This window comes from Pyxicephalus adspersus, chromosome 6, assembly GCF_032062135.1.
Source record: "Pyxicephalus adspersus chromosome 6, UCB_Pads_2.0, whole genome shotgun sequence".
NCBI lineage: Eukaryota > Metazoa > Chordata > Amphibia > Anura > Pyxicephalidae > Pyxicephalus > Pyxicephalus adspersus.
In genome coordinates, this window is record NC_092863.1 from 68,929,578 (window position 1) to 68,937,609 (window position 8,032).

Here is an 8,032-nt window from a genome sequence, read left to right on the forward strand (position 1 = left end):
ACCAGGCACTGCATTGTGCACATTAGAAGAAAATGTCAGTGCCACAAAAACTGATGGCTATGGTGAACTGTAGTCTGGAAAAACAAATGTATTCTTTTAATAATTTATTCAACAAATATATCAATAGATGTAATGGTGAACTGTGGATGGCATTAGTATACCTTTGGCCCCCATAAGTTGGTATTGCCCTCTTTTGCAGAAATGACTCAAATTTTGCCTAATTTTCCACTATTGCATTGACTTGGCAGCATTTTGACTACACCTCCATGCAAAACTTTTTAAGTTACAATATGTTTGTGTCCTTTAATGCCTGTCCTGTTTTGTATCCCCCTACAACAATATAATGGGATTGTACACAGGTGCAATAATTGTCATTGGAAAGGATCTTTCATGTTCTGCTCTATGGAGAGTGGAGGAGGAGAACGACAGAGCTGCGCTCACTCCGTTTCACTTGCATTATAATCGCTCGTAGTCCATCGTCTGTGGATCAGCCAGGCCGATTGTTCGGACGATGGAGATTCTCGTACGAGCCAATTATCGGAGGAGAACTATTGCACGTGTGTACCTAGCCTAAGAAAGTCCATAACCCTTTGTTTCATTTTTGTGATCTATTCCTTGATGGTTTTAATAGGGTGCTTCAGATAGCTATTGTGTTGAAATTTAAATTCACCTTTTAAACAAATGGTCTCACAAACTTATCCAGCACACTGTAATATAATTTAGACTTCATAGCCCATTTTCATCAGTGAAGTTGGGCAATCCAGCAAACCTGGAATGGATTTCCTAAAAGTAATTAGCTATTTGTTAGCAAATGTTTTCCTGGATCCTGGACAAGATCCATTCCAGGTTTGCTGGATCACCCAGCTTCACTGATGAAAGTGTATCCTCTCCAGCCTTGGAGAGCTTTAGGAAATCAGGCCCAGTGACTGCAGGCAGCCCACCCCTTGAATCAGCAAAGCAATTCCATCCAATAACATTTCCACCACTTTGCTTTAAATTCGGTATGGGGTCTCCTAAAATGCTATCTTTAGCTTGTGCCAATTATTGTATGTCTACTGTTACTGTGGACAAATAATGTCTTTGATTCATCCATTTACAGCACATTGTTCTGGAAGGCTGCACGGTGGCTCGGAGAATAGCACTCTGCCCTTTGCAGCGCTAGGTCCTAGGTTTGAATCCCAGCCAGGACACTATCTGCATGGTGTTTGCAGTGTCTGCGTGGGTTTCCTCTGGGTACTCCAGTTTCCTCCCACATTATAAAAACATGTAGTTAGGTTAATTGGCTTCCCCCTAAATTCACCTTAGACTACATATGACTATAGTAGGGACATTAGATTGTGAGCTCCCTTGAGGGAAAGTTAGTGACATGACTTTGTACAGTGCTGTGTAATATGATGGCGCTATATAAATACCGTGTTATATTAGTAAAGGCCTATTTTTCACTGTAGACCTCTGATGTTCTTTTTGGACATCAAAAGCCTTTTCCTGTCACACCTCCTGTGCAAGTATATTTGGTACAATCTTATTATTTCGCTGATGCATGCACTTTGACTGCTAATATTTGGGGTTCTTAGAGACTTTGTTTGGCAGTCACTCTTGACCAGGGCTGCCTGGGCATGACAATTTGGAAAATTAGTCAAAGCTGTGAAGGAAGTTAATGCAGGAAGATTGCAGGTAAGGCAGCTATATATTGCCCAGCAGCTATCAATGACCTCAGGTTTCTACTGCCCTGACCAAGGTTTTATGAGTGAAGTGTCTCCGCTCGGAGTCCCCAGCCAAACATATTACATGTCCTCTTATATGTGTTCTCGTATCAATAGAACCTACTATCTGCTTGTGCAAACTGTCAAGTAACCCTGTTACAATGCATAGTCCAAGCAGAGTACAGGTTCAATTGAACAGTTCATTTTAATCTATCAATGTGCTGGTGCACAGTGAGGAAACCAAAATAACTGACCAATTCACCTATAGTTGTAAATTGTACCTGCCAACTTTTCATTTCCACAAATCCTTTACACCTACTATAAAATATAATTTATGCACCTAATGATGCCTGCAAAATACCTTAAAATACTATTCCAGTTCTTCTGGAAGCCTCAAATTCCAGGAAGATCTTATTTGCAAATTACAATACTTCTCTACAATGCTGAGAACTGGCCAGCCTCCTACCACACCTTCTTTTTGGCATGTTACTATGATGGGTCACCAGTATGCACTCTCTCATATATAGAACATTATATGTATTTTTCTAGAAAATTACCATACTCCCAATTAAAGTATAAACCAATTTTAATTTATTGTTTTTACAGATTATGGTATAAGGTAAATTATAGGACTTGGTAAGCATGGCAAAATTAATGGTTTAGAATCATCTAGCTAAATAGCTAATGTTTTTAAATTAAAGAAAAAGGGCAGATTTATCCTCTCCCCTTCTTTACAGCATATAATTTTTTCCAAACTGCAAGTTTCATTTCATGGGTAATTTCATTTTAACCAGCAATAATTAAATTACAATAAATTATAGTTAGCATTACATTCAGATGGTGAGTTTTTGATGAGTCTAAAACACATGATGTGAATCACCAGCAAAGATAAATTGTTTGCTTTGTACATGCTTTAATTCCATAACATTTTAATCTCTAATGGTGTTGTCCTTTTTTGCGGTATTTAAGTTTCTAAATATATATGTGTGATTACTCATAAATAAAAAGCAATTAAATTCATTTTCTTCGATATGAAACGAGAAAAAGCCATGACTCAGCCGTAACACCAATTAGAGCATTATAAAAATGTTAGCTTTAATTAGCTACACAATGTAACTTTGAAAATAGTAATGACTGCATTTTAGGGCCTGTTCAGATTAGCAGTATTTGAAAATGCTCAGTCTGGACATTTTACAAAACATTTTCTAAGCACTTTGCAAAGCTCCGAGTAAGTTTCAAGTTTTGAAGCCGTTGAAAACATGTGTCCTAGTAATTAGCATATCTAAATAATTTGGAAGTATTTTACAAGGATGTTAAGAGTGTTTCCATAGCTTTTAGAAAAGGAAAGTTAAAGTGTTCCTATAGACTAGAATGGCCTAGAAAAATGAATTGGGGAATATTTCACCCCTAAACACAATACCGTAGTGTTGCTTATGCAGTCTGCTGGCATTTTAAAAAGTGAAAAAGCACCTTTGTTTCCGTAACACTTATATAGTCTACCAGAGTATAGACTTTTATTAGGAATAAAAAGGATTGCAGAATGCGTGTGGGGGAAAATCTTTACAAGTGGCAGACTTTGAGAGATAGGGGGAGGGCAGCAAAACTACTATATTCTACAAAGAATCTCCAGACATAGAATAAAGCTAGTCTTTAAGCCACAAATATTATCTGATAATTGCTATTATCCTCTTTTGATCTTAGCAGATAACCCTTCATTTACCCTGTTCATTTTAAAAAAGGCCTCAATCTGTCTTTGTATTAGTTTTCAGTTATCCTCTGCAAAGCCAAACTCAGGGAGGGGTAACACTATAAGCTTTGTTATTATATAGGACTTCTTTTTGTTGCTTTGTGCTGTCAATATTTACCCTGGGAAATTTTCAACATGAGGAATGAGCATAATTATGACCCAAACAGTAAATTGCTGCTCATTTATTGTCCAGCCATAGTCTATGGTGAGTAGGCAACTGTAGACTGTATAACAATTATAAAAAGAAGCTAAATGGAAATGAAACATGCAGTTAGGTTAATTGGCTTCCCCTCAAAATTGTCCTTAGACTGTGTTAATGACATATGACTATTGTAGGGACATTAGATTGTGATCCCCTTTGAGGAACAGTTAATGACATGACTATGGACTGCTTAATATATCTGGGGCTATATAAATACTGGTTATAATAATAATGTCAGAACCAGAGCGAAGAGAGGTGGGTTTAGTTCCACTTTAAACAAGATGAAAAAGGTTTGTTTAGACAGGCGCTGACAACTGTGTGATTAACAGCTCTGGGCACATAATTTCAACTGGAGCAGTCCGTAGAAGGTATTGACATAAACTAATGAGCATTTGTTGAAATGCTCTGGTGCTTTCGGTGTTGTTTTCTTGGTCAACTGCTATCCTTTAGGTATACTTTTATCTGCTGTGCAAATGCTTGCTTATACTGTTGGAAAGCATCCCTCTTGAAGACTAAAGAAGCGTTTGAGCAGCACACCACCCTGGGACGCTGCATGGAGCTTCTGAAAATACACACAGCAAACAAACCATGCTTTCAAACGCCTGCAGAAAAGGGGTTTTCAACTACTCCTAGTCATTTTATTGTAACAACAATACATGAAAATGTACAAATTTCTCAAGGACTGCACAATTAAGTTCAGAATATGGAACCTAAGTGGTGACTGGGAGTGTTTCATCCGCACCCGCATATTTCCGCATATTTCCACTTTTTTAAATAAGATGAACTTGGTAACTATGTTTTGGTATTCTAATCTTACCTGCACAATCCTTGAGAAATTTAAATATTTACCTGTATTGTTTATTCCTGTTTATTTGACATAGTGGGTTGAATATGTGACATTATTCTCCTCCAGTCAAGGCATACTAAATGTTTTTGAGTTTCAGAGTCTGAAGAAGCAAACCATGTTACCAGAAACACATCAAGCAATAACATAAAAAGATTGTGGTATATTTTTAATAACTATTCAACATTCAAGGGAACTGGGTTTGAAAATTTGTGGATGTCCTCACCTGCTTTAAATTGTAAAGTATAATGATCACTTTGGAAACCATATCACTGTTTATTTCAAGGTGTATGTCCGCCTTATACATTTTTAATAATTAAATATCTTTTTGAATTTACTGAGGTAGTTTTTGTAGATATCCTTTATAAAGTTGTTGGTTTATTGCCAGGAAACAAATTGAAAAACACTCATCTTTGGCATGTGCTAAGGATGCAATTAATTTTTTTAGAATTTGCATATATTACTATGTAAATAATTAGGGATACTTTATTGTTCAAAAATGCAAAAAAACAAAATGCATATTGCAATACTTATACAGTATGTCAACAGTTTGTAGGTCTCCTGAGCTACTCTTGTGATTTACCCACTTCTTTCAGGCAGATGAAATTCCTGTTCTTCGGTTCAGCTTTGTAGCTTCATGTGAAATTTATCTGGCTGCTTATTGTATGATTAATCATCATCATTATCACATGAACAGGCAGGTGACACAAGAATCTGTAATTAAACTAGGAAATTGTGCCATAAATCTGCCTAAGCTATATGGAATAAAAATGTCAAACTGACTGAATAAATCTTTTTGCAGGTACAATTTTGTATTTAGCTGTTTGCTTGGAGTTCCAATTTAAATCTTAGGAGTATTTGTGTGTAATAAAAATCATGCATCTTGTGGCTCAGGGAAATACAACACAAATGCATCATTCGTTAAAAGCCAGAGATATAATACCTAGAGTAATAAAAGATTTTACAGATAGTCAGAACCACCGATGATCTCTATTGTATTCTTTTCCTCATATCCAGTCCTTCACATCCACTTTCTTTTAAAGTATATAAGATTTTCTTGCTGGAAAATAGGATGGTCACTGCCATCTATTAGTGGCTTTTATTGGCTTTACCTATATTTCAATTAGGAGCCATATATGAACTGCATAGTTCTCTATTTTCAGAATTGTTTACAATTTCATGTTTCCTTTGATTTGACAGATTCTTGTGGATTGAAAATGATTGATTATTTCACCTTCCATTGTGTCTGTCATTGTCTCATGTGCTTTACCACCTGGTCTTCTTTCTTCCTCCCTCCCCAATCCAAACAATGCTGTGTGGGCGAGGAGTACAGTACTATGAATGACGTACATAGGGGATCAGAGTCTAAAAGGTTGTGCAGCGGAGATCAGTGATTGTGACAGTAGTCATCATTGCTTCTGGGATGTTCTTTGTCTTTTTTCTATATTTCAGCCATTGTCTGTCTTACGTGGCAATATACTAACAGACTAAGTAATATATGTGAAAAGCATGAAGATTATTATGTCTTTATAGGCAAAATCCTTTTTTTCACTTAAAGCAAAACCAATACCAATTTAAAAAACTAAATGAATTGCTTACATTTTAAAGGGGTGAACTGTAGTTCCTCTTTTAGGGTTAGTTATTGGCATAAGTTCTAGAATGGGCACTGGGTAGACAGTGAAATTTTGATGGATCAGCTTCACGGGGAAGATGCTAGGACAGAGAACTAAAGTAGTGTTTATTCTAGCTGGCAGATCCCCCATTTAATGCCCACAATATGCACTGTGTTTAGGTTGTAAATTGTTCTATTTTCATTACATTTTGCAAATGGATTCCACCAGAGCTTCTGGCAGCAATGGAAAAGTCACTGAATATGGTGTACCAAGTAGTTTAGAAGAATTTTACGCTACAGGTTAGTTCGTAAAGCGGCGTATGGAATTGTCAGTTGTTGGATAACATTGTTCCACAATGTTTATCCTACATATGTTGTAATGAACTTGCTTTGCCTGAAGCAGTGTATAGGATTTCCAAGTGTATAGTGGTCCCTGTGGAGAGGCATTGTGCAGCAGTAAAGATCCATACTGTTTAAATGGATCTCTGTAAGCAATTTCTAGACAAATAGAGCAATGGTTACAGGTACTGAGGATAGCAGCTAGCTGACACATTTTGCCTGGGGACTTGGTGAAAACAGCCCATTGCAAGTGTAGGTGATTAAGTTCCTTGGTGTCTGTTTATTTATTTATTTATTTATTTTTTGACCGGTATCTTATTTCTTCTAGATTGCTCTAGGGATTCCCTTTGTCATAACATATTAACCCCAGAAGGTTAGATCAGGAAAACTGTTAAATAATTGGAGCAAATGTCTGGAAGGGTCTTTGGATTTTAATTTTATGTAATGGGTGGAACTGAATTGTATATTGCTGCTTTAAACTAATCAAATATTTTTAAATGAACTGAAGTGAAATTACAAAATGTATATTATATAGTTTAAGCTAAATTCCTCCAGTAAACTTAAAGAACTGAGACTGAAGAGGAAGGGCCAGCACTAAGATTAGCTGTCCTGCCATTGCATGTGCTGAGAAGAAACATAGGGAGCAGACAGATATGCGCATCAGTCAGTAATAGGCTTGGAGAGGATAGACAACCTAACAGTGTGGCATCATTTGAGGTTAACAGGGGTGAGGTTACAAGTGGTAATGGTGATTTCCTTTGCTAAATACCTGTTCTACACGCTTCACCTGTTGTCATACAGTATGTTGCCTTGAGAAAGGGACCCTATGTGGCCCAGAAATGTTGTCTTTTCATGATGTAACAGGGCTTGTATAGCAACGCATGATTCCTGTAATTAAGTGTGCTGGTGACTTTGTCTTCTGTTTCCATGAGTTCTACATGGCAACATCTGTGGTTGTCACTTCAAGCGCCCTTCATCTTTTACAAGGTAGAGAAATGTCTGGTCAATAGCTTGGCTGGGTGTTGTGGCAGTTTGTAAATAACTAAGGTAGGGTTGCCCTTAGCCAGTATCTTACCATAATTATTGCCAATGTTATTTATAGGAATGAAACAATAAGACCTGTATTTTTGGCAGCTGTATTCTAAAGACTAGGTGAACAGAATTAGGTGAACAGAATAAATCCCCGAAAAGCTTTAATATATATATTTTATCTTGTATTGACCTGTTCCCCTGGAGTTTAGTGTTAAGTGTAGTATTTTAGTGTTTCTCCTTTAAATGTATACATCAATTTATGAGGCGTAAAAAACCACAGGAGACTTAAAATGTCATTAAGCCAAAAATACTCCGTCATATCCATGTCATACAAGCCCCTTGCATCCAGCTTGGCATTGTGCAAGCAGACGTGCACCGAGGTGGTGCTATGGCAACCAAGACAGAAGCCTTTAATTGCTTTAACAACTTCCTTAGGCTCTGCTACAGGGATTCGATTTGCTAAGTAGGAAATGATGGCTGTCAGAGCCACTGTGTGACATGTAGCCTGAGAGCTCAATGAATACTGAATCTCTTTATAATGATTAATCATCTA